The sequence below is a fragment of the Crocodylus siamensis genome, chromosome 10 (assembly GCF_052110815.1).
Source record: "Crocodylus siamensis isolate JL-2025a chromosome 10, ASM5211081v1, whole genome shotgun sequence".
Lineage (NCBI taxonomy): Eukaryota > Metazoa > Chordata > Crocodylia > Crocodylidae > Crocodylus > Crocodylus siamensis.
In genome coordinates this window covers 46,229,819-46,242,751 of record NC_143404.1, presented here as the reverse complement: position 1 = coordinate 46,242,751, position 12,933 = coordinate 46,229,819, and the positions used below count along the sequence as shown (strand labels likewise).

At 48.5% G+C, this 12,933-nt stretch overlaps 1 protein-coding gene across 4 annotated transcripts in view; it reads right to left on the bottom strand.

The window, feature by feature from the left end:
* CBFA2T2 (CBFA2/RUNX1 partner transcriptional co-repressor 2) overlaps positions 1-12,933 on the bottom strand; it is a 123,037-nt gene that overhangs the window by 96,986 nt on the left and 13,118 nt on the right. Inside the window, exon 1 of one of the 4 annotated variants that reach the window (XM_090064435.1) lies at positions 10,863-11,082. The exons of the other annotated variants lie outside the window; for them this stretch is intronic. The gene's annotated coding sequence lies outside the window, so the exon portion shown is untranslated. Of the gene's footprint in view, positions 1-10,862; positions 11,083-12,933 lie in introns of those variants that run through there. 4 annotated transcript variants of the gene reach the window in all.

Here is a 12,933-nt window from a genome sequence, read left to right as displayed (position 1 = left end):
AAATATGGAACTAAGTTTTGTAGGAGCCAAATATTTGTCTTACAAAGACAATCAGGATATAAAGTTAAAAGAACCGTTACCACACATCACTACAGAAGAACTCCATGCAAATGAAAGATAATTTGCCTGACTGATTTGCCTGACGTGGCATCTGGAAAATCTCTGAACTCATCCCCTAAGGTTTATATCCTTCCCCTTATATCCTTAAATACTTATCCCCTAAGGGTGGCCAAAATTTGGAATGGGCTTCCAAGGGAGTCTAGGTACAGATAGTCACGCTATGTTCAACTGATACAAATCCTCAAATATAAAAAGGATCTTTGTAATTACAGCACTCTCACTAGACCCCTCTGGCTGACAAAGAAAAAACAGCCTTTGGAATCCCATGGGGTTTGTTCCAATTTAGACAGATGCCCTTTGGGGTACATGGGGCAGAGGCCTCATTCCAACACCGGATGGACTACTTGCTGGCTCCCCATCAAGAGTACGCGGCTGCATATATTGATGATATTATTGTCTTCTCCCACAATTAGGAAACCACTGCCAGCACCTATGGGAGATCCTCAAAGAGCTTTGTCAAGCTAGGCTGACCATGAATTCCCGGAAGTGTGCCTTAGGAAAGAAGAAGACCCAGTATCTCCGGTTTATGATTGGACAAGGGAAAATAAAGCCCCTAGCTGATAAGGTGGTGGCCATCAGACAACATCCATTACCACAAACCCTCAAACAATTATGATTACAGACATTTCGTCAAGGATTTTTCGGAAAAGGCTGCACCCCGATGGAGATGATGAAAGGGTTGGGGAAAAAACAAAAAGTCAGATTACAGTGGAGTCCCCAAGCCATCTAAGCCTTTGAACAAGTGAAGACAGCCCTGTGCCAACACCCAGTGCTGTATACTCCAGACTTTGAAAAGCCATTTTTCTTACAAACTGATGCCTCCGGCATGGCATTAGGAGCCATCCTTTTCCAGGAGGATGAGGAAGAAGAGAGACCCATGGCATTAGCTAGCAAAAAGCTAACACCAGCCGAGACATCATACATTATACTGCGGTCGCTCGGGGATGCAGGGGGGCAGTCAGGAAGGCCAAGGCAGAGATGGAACTGGGACTAGCTTCCCGGATCAAGACAACAAGAAGTCCTTTTTTAACTACATAGGGGGCAAAAAGAAGGTACCGGGTAATGTGGGGCCCCTGCAAGACACACTAGGAAATTTGGTTGTCATACCAGATGACAAAGCTAACCTATTTAACAATTTCTTTGCCTCCATTTTCCTGAGCAGGGACCAGATCAGTCCCCACCACCAGGCCCCCCTCAGGCCCCAGGGGAGGCGCACCTAGGCCAAGGGCCAGTGAGGGAACTTCTGGAAGGACTGGATGTATTTAAATCAGCTGGTCTGGCTGATCTCCACCCCAGAGTGCTGAGGGAATTAGCTGAGGTCATTGCAGGACCCCTGGCATGGCTTTATGAGCACTTGTGGTGCTCTGGTGTGGTGCTAGAGGACAGGAAGAGGGCCAATGTGGTTCCCATCCTCGAAAAAGGGAGGAAGGAGGACCCAGGAAACTACAGGCCAGTTAGTCTTACCTCAATCCTGGGCAAGCTTTTTAAGAGAATCATTCTGGCACATGTCCATAAGGGGCAGGCAGAGGAGATTATGCTTAGGGGCAACCAACACGGGTTCATTAGCGGCAGGTCCTGTCAGACCAACCTGGTAGCCTTCTACGACCAGGTCACCAAATCCTTAGATGCAGGGGTAGCAGTGGACATAGTCTTTCGGGACTTTCGGAAGGCCTCTGACACTGTCGCTCACCCCGTTCTCATTAAGAAACTGGGGGACTGTGGTGTCGACACCTACACAGTCAATTGGGTTGCCAACTGGCTGGAGGGTCGCACCCAGAGAGTGGATGGGTCATTTTCGACCTGGAGGGATGTGGGCAGTGGGGTTCTGCAGGGCTCGGTCCTCGAGACTGCACTGTTCAACATCTTCATCAGTGACTTGGACGAGGAGGTAAAAAGCACCCTGTTCAAATTTGCTGATGACACTAAGATGGGGGGGGAGGGGGATGTGGGCATGTTAGAAGGAAGGAATAGGCTACAATTGGACCTAGACAGGTTACAGGGGTGGGCGGACAAGAATAGGATGGGATTCAACACTGACAAGTGCAAGGTGATGCACTTGGGAAGGAACAACCGGCACCATACCTACAGGCTGGGGAACTCCTTTTCTGTCAGTACAGAGGCAGAAAAGGATCTTGGAGTCATCATTGATGCCAAGATGAATATAGGCAGGCAGTGTAGGGATGCAGACAGGAAGGCCAACCATACCTTGTCCTGCATCCACAGATGCATCTCAAGCAAGTCCAGAGAGGTGATGCTCCCCCTCCATGCAGCACTGGTAAGACCGCAGCTGGAGTACTGTATCCAGTTCTGGGCGTCGCACTTCAAGAGGGATGTGGACAACATGGAGAGGGTCCAGAGGAGGGCCAATTGCATAGTCAGGGGGGAGCAGGGCAGGCCCTACGAGGACAGGCTACAGGACCTGAACCTGTTCAGCCTCCACAAGAGAAGGTTGAGGGGGGATCTAGTGGCCTGTTACAAACTAGTCAGAGGGGACCAGCAGGCATTGGGGGAGTCCCTGTTTCCCCAAGCACTACCAGGAGTGACTAGAAATAATGGTCACAAGCTGGCAGAGGGTAAATTCAGATTAGACATCAGAAGGCACTACTGCACTGTCAGGGCTGGCTAGGATCTGGAACCAACTTCCAGAAGTGGTGCTGGCTCCTACCCTGGGGGTCTTTAAGACAAAGCTTGACAATCACCTTGTTGGGGTCATTTGACTCTTTCCTGCCATGGCAGGGGGTCAGACTTGATGATCTGATCAGGTCCCTTCTGACCCTACTAACTATGAAACTATGAAACATGGTACTCTACAATCGAGAGGGAGTATCTGGCTACCAGGTGGGGGGTAGAGCTGTTCCAGTATTACTTACTAGGCGAGAAGCTCACGCTAATAACAGACCATGCACCCCTGCGCTGGCTGCGAACCGCCAAGCTTGACAGTGCCAGGCTAATGAGATGGGCTGTTGCTTTACAATCCTTTTATTTTTCAGTGAAACATCGGGCAGGGAAGAAAAGTAGGAACGTGGACTTCCTGTCATGCCCAGAAACCACGACAGACATGGATGCAAGAGCAACAAGCTCAATGGTTCAGGTCGAAGATAAAGATGACCCATCAGATCATAATTTTGGGGGGACAAATGAGGGGGAGGTGTGTAATAGCAGGCTTTAGCCGAGCCCCTATTAGTAAAGGTGAAACTCAGGGTGAAACCAGATCACAGGTGGATAAGGGGGCTAAGGCGCACACACTGGGAGCAGGAAAAAATTAATGACCACCGCCAGACATAAAAGGCGGGACGCAGCACTAGATGTTGCCCTCGGGGTACTGGAAGAAGAGAGAAGAGAAGAAACTATTGTTGGCAGGATCACCCAAGGATTGGGAGACACTGTGAGTGAGAAAAAGAAGATGAGGGCCCTTCGCTGGTGAGATGTGGGAAAGGGAGGTGGTGACTCTTACCTCTAGGATGTGCGACAGCTGGCAGGACCTCAGGGTGGTGGGAGCCGCAATCTCTGCCAGTTCTCCACTGGGACTGACGAGAGGCGTCCTAAATGGTGGCGCATTAGTAGCGCTCTGAGAGAGTAAGCCAGGATCCCCACTGAGACAGCGAGGCCAGCAGCCAGCCATGCAGGGCCCCTGAAGAGAGGCATGGCATCAGGAACCATGCCTGAAGAGGTAACCAGCATCGCCAGAGTTACAGAAAACCCCCCCAGTCGGCAGCTAAGGAACATGGAAACCTAAACTGACTCAAGTGGCAAGTCTGCCATCCCTGCTAATGAAATAATTAGCACGGTGATACTTTTGTTTCCTTGTTTAAATAAATAATTACACTGGTGAAAGCAGCCCACTGGGTGGTCTGGCATATTTTATCCCTCCTCTCAGGAATTAACATCATTTCATTTTCCACCTTCTTCATCATGGCACGCGAGTACTGAGGAAGGAGGAGGTGGACAGCAGACATACTCTCCCACAAAGGGCAAAGAGGTGCACCTCTGTTCAGGGATGGAAAAAGTCATGCTAAGAAATGCAGCTATCTGGAAAGTAATGTTGGTTTATAAATCCAAACCATTGTCAATGCAAATTATATGGACAGGAGGGTGGTTCCATATCTTACCCATCCCATTCACTCTTGCTAATTTCTAGGTTCATTGTATATTGCAAACTTGCAGTTACTGGTATGCAGGCTACTTTTTTTTTTAAAAGGTATATGCATGTTTGTGTTTACATGTTCCCCTCCAGCCATTTCTGTTCCCAAGGGTATGTCTACACTGAAGCATGTGGTACGCAGGTTCTTGTCCAAGCAAGCAAGAGGCAGGTAAGCCCACCTTCACTCATCCATACTTCATTGTCACATACAAGCTCCACCCTGCACACCTGACTCCACACTACTACTCCATGTACATGTCCAGCATCGACATGTGGAGAGCAAATCCAAGATTTCCTACTCTCACACAGACTTGGTAGGAACTGGTGTACTTCAGGACAACCTGTCATTCTTCCAAGCCCCTAAGGGTAGAAGTGATATTAGTCTGCGGTGATATTAGTCTTTCACCAACCCCCTCACCTCCATCTGCTCATACTGGCAGGCCAATGGAACCATTAGATTGGATGTTTCTGAATTCAGACCAACTGTTTATGCTGAGATAGGTAGCCTGAGAGATGCCCCATGCTCCTTCAGACCTCTGCATTGTGGAAGGGTGCCCATGAAAGAAGACTCGTAGCAGTAGGCAGGCATGACAACTGGTGTGCAATCCGAATTCATGTGCCAGAACCTCTGAAGGAGGAGCTTCTCTGAATGATAAATTAAAGTCTTACAGACATGAGATGACCAGCATGAGGCAACAGAACTGTATGTGCCTGAAATAACAACTGGCTTCAATGACCCAAACTGAGCTAGAGCCATTGATGGAAAGTGTATCCAGAGACTGCTATCCTGAAGGAGTAAACAAATATGTCAGCAAAAGGAAGAAGGGAGGGGAGGAAGGGGATAAAGTCCCCGGTTCTGCTAGACTTGGTGAAAAACAGAAGGAAGCTCAGGAATAACATGGGAAGAACCAGAAAGGTGCATAGCAGCAGGGTACTGGAAAGATCTAGTCCTGATACACTTGGAGAAAGACAGAAGCAGTTGCCACTTATTAGAGGCAGCATCCTCCTCTCCCCCAGCGTCCCCCCCCATCTTCTGCCATGACTTGTGAAACTCTTCCCTAACTGCAAAAGACACAGGAAAAGAAAGTTCAGTGATGCACTTGACTGGCAGAATGATGGCAGAGTGTACATTCAGCAAGCTGAGGCCAAAGTAGGCTGATCATCCAGATAATGTTGTGGCTAATACTGTGGGTATGAATGCAGGCTGCTGTCCCCTGTACCACCTCTGTAAGGATAAAAGTTGAGGGAGGTAGACCCTGCACACTAATGGCTGCTGAAGTAGTTCACACAACCCGAAAGTGCAATACTGGTACAGGTTCCAAAGTAGCAAAAGATAAAGGGATGCCATATATACCCCACGTTAGCCAGGCAGGCTGATGGTTAGAAGTAATGACTGAAATATGTTTACAGTTGCTTTGATTCCACTTGGTTTTATAGATAGGTTATCAGTCTTTCACATATCCCAGGAAGTGAGTTGCTTCTTTCTCTTCATACATACATCAATTTTATTTTAAAATGTTACTTTCCAAGCAATTTACATTTGCTGATATTTTAAGAGAACTTTTTTGCACAACTGTGTACATTTATATTTTTGAGAGTAAACTGAAAGCAGCTAGGACGGCAAATGGAAAAGCAGTTTTATTAAAATAAACAAAATCCCCAAATACAGATGGGAACCAAAAAAACAAGGGAAACAGACAAGCTCCTAGTTACTATTTTCAAAGTATACTACAGTGTAAGTGTAGCACAGTGCAGTGCAAAATACGTAGATCCATATTAAATGGGAAAAAAAAGTAAAAACACCAGTCAGCAGCCCCTTTGGCAGTGGCCTCTATGGTTTGTACTGCCCTTGTTTTCCTTTTCCTGGCACAGCATCTTATGTGCAGGGCTGTACAGGTGGCAAAGTACATGAGTACTGTTTGCTTCCCCTCTTCTAGTTCCTGGAATCATCCACTATCTGAGGAATCCCAAATATTTCCAATCCTGCCAATTTACAGGGTGTGACAGCACATTGGGAGGACTAAAGAAACAGGGGCTTTCACAGGTGTTTATGGATGCTGAGACCTGCTCAAAACCATGTTGAAACACAGAGGTCCCAACTGTATTAAATTCTTCTGCTCAAGGAATTGCTACAGCATTCATTGCAGGATCCTACTTCTCCCCTGCCCACTTGATTGCCTTGTATTTCTTGCTCCTAGGCTTCCTGCACCACTATCATCCCTGGCCTTCTTACTCCCTTTGTAGGAGGGACATGTTCTTATGCAGCCTCCTGGAAATGAGGGTCATCCCTTCAGATCTGGCAGTGCCTGCCAAGACAACAACAGAGAAAGTATTTTCTTTTTTTTTCGTTTTTAACAATATGGGAAAACAGAACTCCCTCCCTGCCTTGTTTTCTGTATCAAGCAGAGACAATATTTTACAATTTTTTTTACCACTTCTCGTTTCTGAGGTCAGCAGCTCAGAAGCTTTAAATGTAGACTTAGCAAGACAACAGCCAGGAGCAGTTGTTTTAAAAACAGCTGTTACAACTTTGGGAAGTTTGAACTGTAACTGGATTTCCATTACCAACATTAGGTTCTCTCTCTTTTTCAAGCTGGGCTACCCAATAAAGACATTAAAGACCCACTAAATTCTATGCACCGGAATTCCTGAATAGAATAGGGAGAGAGCATTTCAGGCTGGAGTGAATATTTTTATGATCCTAGTGACAGAAAAGCACAGAGAGAGGGGTCCAGTGAGACACCAGGGGATTTGTAAAGTTTGATCTTCTAACTTAACTGACCAGGTAACTTTTCATGCAGCAGCAAATCTAACAGGCATCTCCTTTCAGGAATGGAGAAAAATCAGCAAGGAATATTGATGAAATGCAGAACTAACCTCCCCACTAAAGCACCACAAGCTTCCTAAAAAGACAGGAGCAAGACAAGGACAGGAATCAAAGTCTGAGGGCTTTAAAAGCAAAGACTTGACTGATTTATGCACCTAGAAACTTTTGCTTTTAGTTAAGATCCAGACTGATTACGCCTCTGAAAAAAAATTCACTCTGGGACATCTGGAAGTGTTCAAGACAAGACTGGACAGACACCTTGCTGGGATCATTTGATCTTAGAAGTACTCCTGCCCAGAGCAGGGGGGCTGGACTCTTACGATCTTTCAAGGTCCCTTCCAGCCCATAATTTCTAAGATCTCCAGCAACAAGCCACAAGCTGAAACTTGTGAAGGCTGAAGCCTGGTAACTGTGGGTGCATCTACATCAGAGGTGAGGAATTATTTTGGGTGGAGGGCCGCTTACTGAGTTTTGGTAAGCCGTCAAGTGCCGCGTGGGTAGCCCCGCTCCTTGACAGGTGCCCCGCCCCCTATTCGCCATCTTGGGACTGGAAGTCCCGCCCCTAACCTCTGACTTTTGCCACCAGAATCCCTCTCCTTGCCCCTGGAAGTACTCCTTTGGGGAAGAGGGTTTGTCATCTTAGGGAAAAAAAACAAAGTACATACTAAGAATCAAACACCCATAATAATATATTAATTTAATTTAAAAAAAGAAATGTGTCCTGATTTGTGCTGTACTATGCACAAGTGATTGCACATGGGGGCTTGTGGTGGGGTGCGAATGTGCATGTGGGGTATGGGAGCCATGTAGTGCAGAGTGGGGGGCAGGAAAGCAGCAGGGAAGTGGGAGGCGGGGAAGCAAGCGGCGTGCAGGAGCACGGGGCCTGCACCAATGTCCCAGGGCCAGCGCCCACAGGGCCCTGAGTGGGGTGGTAGGAGTGAGGGGTGTGGGCTGGCAGAGCCAGGCTGGGCTGCATCAGCAGGGAGAGGGGGGAGCTTCACTGACTCCATTAGAGCCCCTGCTGGCTGGCACCCTGCACCGGGCCCTGCCGGCACTGGCCCCGGGACACTGGTACGAGTTACATGCTCCTGCCTGGCTGCCACTGGCCCCCGCCCCAACCCTGCAGTACAGGTGGGGAGCAGTGTGGAACCCCAACCCCTCGTGCCCCACACTTGCCTGCAGGGAACAAGCTGGTGCTCAGCACAGGAGAAAAGTTCTCCCCCCTCCCTGTGACCAGTGTCCTGTGCTGCAGCCACTCGGAGCCCACACAGGGCTGTCCTGTCTCTCCACCATGTCACCACCACCCCACAGCATGAGACATTGGCAGCAGGGAGAAGGGGGGTGATTTTCCCTCACACTGAGCACCAGTTCATTCACTGCTGCCACTGCTAGCCTGGACCCTCTGTCAGCTCCAGGTCACCCGTCAGGGCTGAGTGGCAGCAGCAGCTGGGCAGAAGCTTGTGCTCAGGGCGAGGAAAGCAGCCCCTCTGCTCGACACTGCCAGGCAATGTTTGCTGCAACTGACCACCCGGAGCTCACACCATGTTAGGCTGTGGTGTGGCTGCTTCACTGCCGCCTCTGTACCATCCAGCGGCTGCTCCACCATGGCCACTGCTGCTGCGCTGGGCAGCACAGAGGCGGCAGTGAAGCAGCTGCACCATAGCCTAGCATGAAACGAGCTCCGGACAGGCAGCCGCAGCAAACACTGCCTGGTGGCAGCGAGGGGCAGGAGTGCTTTTATCTGCGCTGAACAGCAGTTTTGCCCATCTGCTGCTGCCACGGTTCAGCTTCAACAGGTGACCTGGAGGTGGCGTGGGGCCCAAGCTACCAGCAGCGGCGGCGGGGATGGTGCTCAGCACAGGAGAAAAGCGGCCGCTCCCCCTGCCTGTGGCCGGTGCCTTGTCCTGTTGCCACTTGGAGCCTGCGAGGGGCTACCTGTGCCTGCTCTCTGTTGGCACCGCTGGGGCGGTGGTGATGCAGTGGAGAGGCAGGACAACCCCATGCAGGCTGTAAGCGACTGCAGCAGGGAGCACTGGCAGTGGGTGGGGGAAAAGGGTGGCTTTTGCCCTACGCTGAGCACCATCTCCAGCGCTGCTGCTCAGTCCAGACAGGCAGGGTATGTCCAGACAGGGCGTGTGGGGTCAGGACTGCAAGCTCATCCCCCCATGTACCATGGGGTTGGGGTGGGGGCACTGGGAATAAGCTGACACGCAGGAGCCAGCAGCATCTGGGTGGGAATGTGGAGCCCATGCCAGTGACCCGGGGCCAGCACCAGCAGGGCTCAGAGCAGGGTGGCATGAGTGTAGGGTCCAGGCTGGTAGGGACACTACGGAGCTGGGTCAGCTCCCCCCTTTCCCTGCTGGTGTAGCCTAGCTCAACTCCACAGACCCCTGCCAGCTCACATTCCGTGCTCCTACCACCCCACTCTGGGCCCCACTGGCGCTAGCCGTGGGACACTGGTGCAGGCCCCATGCGCCCACATGCCACTCACTTCTGATTCCACTCCCTCCCCCACCCCACTGGCTTCTGGCTGCATAGTCAGAACGTGGGGCTCAGCAGAGCCGGCCTGACCCAAGGACTGGGGCAATCTCCACAGTCCTCCCCTGCCTCCCTCCCTGGATTTCTCATACCAGGGCAGCCATGAACAGCCCCACGGTCCCAGGCCAGGCAGGCCCTGCTATTGCAGGAGCCTACTGGAACTTCCCTTGGGTCCTACTGCCCCTGGCTCCTGTCATCTTTGACAGGAGCCAGGGGCAGATAAATATTAATTTTCTAAATGCTTTAAGGGCTGCTGCAGGCTGGATAGAATGGCCTGACAGGCTATATTTGGCCCACAGGCTGTACTTTGCCCATCCCAAATCTACATGTTATTAGCACACAGCAATAAACTCTGGCACAATATGCACCAGAGTTTATTGCACCCAGGCATGCCATTTGAACATGAAGCTGGGAACACAACACATGGAGCCAGGTTGGGGCAGCCCCAACCGGCAGGAAGTCCACCTGCCAGCCCTAGGCCGCTTCGACCTGGCTCAACATGCTGTGGAATGGCTGGCTGGGCCATGAGGGTGTTCAGTAGAGGGCTAGCTAGCAGGCATCCCCTGCACTGGAGCACCCTCATGACCCAGCCAGCCACATCAGCATCTATACATGCACTGCTGTGGAGTTTATTAATTTCTTACAGACTAATTACAGGCGGACAAGTAGACACAAGATGTTTACTGTGGAGCTGATTAGTCTACTCTGCAGTAAATATCACATAGAAATGCCCCCTGTAAATGTAAGAATTATATCAGGTTAAGCAGACGAGCAAAGCTGACAATGATGAAATCCACTGTCAAATCTTTTTGCCAAAAGATGCAAATGAACAGCAGCACGAGTACAACAAATCCACCAAAAAGTCTGTTTGTGCAAATAAATAATTATTTGAACAGCCATTGATCCCTACATTGGATTTAAAATGGCAAAGGCAGCACTAAGCTTTTTCCCCTTGCTAACTAGTTGTCTTTGGATGCAAGGGGTTGAGGAACACCGATCACCTGGCCATGGAAGGCAGAGTAGAGAAAAGAAGGAAAGGAAACTGTGGTGGAAATTCATTCCTTCTTCTCTTCTCATCTGAAGAGAAGAAAAGTAGAACATGCTCTAAAGTAGTACCTGCTCAGAAGAATGCAATGTCCTCCATTACAGGGGTTGTACTGGCTATAAATCAGGAAATCCCTCCCTCTTTAGCACCATTATTTCCAATGCAGTAGTAACACAGAAGGCTATACTTACCAGGCTAAGGGGCTGTTCCCTCTCCATGCATTCCTTTCTCTCTAAGGCCATTCACGGCTTCATTCTCAAAAAAGTTCCTTCAGTAACTTTCAGGATATCACCTGGAATGGCTGGCTTGGCTGATTGCTCTCAATTAACAAGGGATTGTTTTACAAGATGTTGCTGAGAAGACTGTTCCTTCAGGCTGCTCGCACTCTCGCCTCTCTCTCTCTTTCTCTCCTGGTAGAAAAATGGGTTCCTAGGAGGCACTGAACTCTGTGCTCAGGCCTCTGACAAACAGTTGCTGAGCGCCATCAGAGGAGCAGAGGCACAAAGCAGGTGCACTGCCCAAATGCATGCCTCTCTGCAATCGCAGTATATCGGTGCCTATTCCTGGAACACTGGCTAAAGTCACAGTTGTGGGAATATTTCCTCCTTGCATGTTTCTCTGGCCAGCTAGCTGCACAGGAACGGTCATCCTCCAGTTAGCAGAGTAGGGATTAGCTGTGCAGTCAATCTGGACTGGTTCATGTGGTAAATGACAGGTTAAATGCCAAATATTGTTACTTAAAGTGCCATACAACTTCCCAGGAATAAGAGGCTGAGGGGTTAAGCAACACTGTAGTACACAGAAGGACCAGAAGACAGTCTCCTGCCCTTGTGGGAATACAACTGCAGTAGTCTCTATGCTTATACCCATTTACTTGAATCACAATACATCCACACTTCCTAACAGGACGGATCACAACTCAATATAGGTATGTATGCACACCCTCAAACTTGCAAACTTGGGGTGAATCTACCCCCAGACATGAGCTTTAAGTGTGGGTATACAAGTATGCATACATGCCAAAACATGCAGAAAGCTTTGCAGTGGAGATACACCATCAGGCATGTATCCAGGTCCAAACAAGAGGCAGGTGTTTATATTGACACTTGCGACCCCAAGCTGGGCTTGCACGTACCTAGTTATTAATAATTCCTAGCCAGCACAGCTGTGAATAAGAGCATGTGTGTGCAGTTTCCTGAAAACAATAGTTTTCTAGCACAGTATGAAACGTAAATTTAAGCAACCAGATTTGAAAACTAAAAGTTGGGGTGATCAGTGTCTGAAACCAACAAGGCCTCTGAATACAAACCATGGAGAAGGACAGCAAGAGAAATACAAAATGCTGTGAAGACTTGCCAGCTAGAACTTGTTGCTTTAAAATCAGTTTCTTGTTAACATGGACTGTGTTCTAAAGAGCAGCTTTAAGTCCAAAAAGGGAAATGGATGCAAGGCTTTCATCTGGCTTGGATGAAGATGCACAGTAGATGGATCTACTGTTAGAAACAAATATCAGAATTTGCTTCAATTTTGCCTGGCACTGAATATAGTGTCCTTCTCCCTTTCCTGCTTAAACTGTCATGCAGTACTGTGTTCTGTGAAATAAGTACAGGAGTTCACCCCAGAGGGGGCTGCATTTAAAACCAAGGAAGATGCACAGAATAGGCAAAATTCCTTGAAATTAGTCTTTTCCAAAATCTCATCAAATAAAAATATGCTGGCTAAACAATGATCAGTTTGCTTTAATAACTACCCTTATTTGTCTGTACAAAAGGGATTACCTGATGTCTGAACCTGCCATTATCTCAATGCTAAAACTGGCAATTTCAGGGTGACACATGCTGAACGTGTTATTGTGCATGTCAGAAGAGCATGTGGCAGCCCCAGACACAAACAAACTTGGTACAAAGAAGTTCAGATTGATTTTTTTTTGGCAACTTGATATTTCTCCAATTCCTCCCTAAAACCTGGTTAACATTAATTCATGACAATATTGTATCAAAGATTCAGTGGAAACATGCCCAAAAATGAGTTTTTGTTGACTCTGTAGCAGGAATACGCTACTACAAAATTATTATCAACAAAAACTTTAAAACCAAAATCGTATTATTGTATTTGGCCTTGGGTCAGAAACAGGACTTAATGGATTTTAGCACATCTCAGGAAGTTGCTGGAGGAGTAGATGAAAGTTATAGAAGTATTGCTAAGAGAGCACTGCAACCACTTACCAATTTCTAAACACTCAGCACTTAGAAACATCCGAAA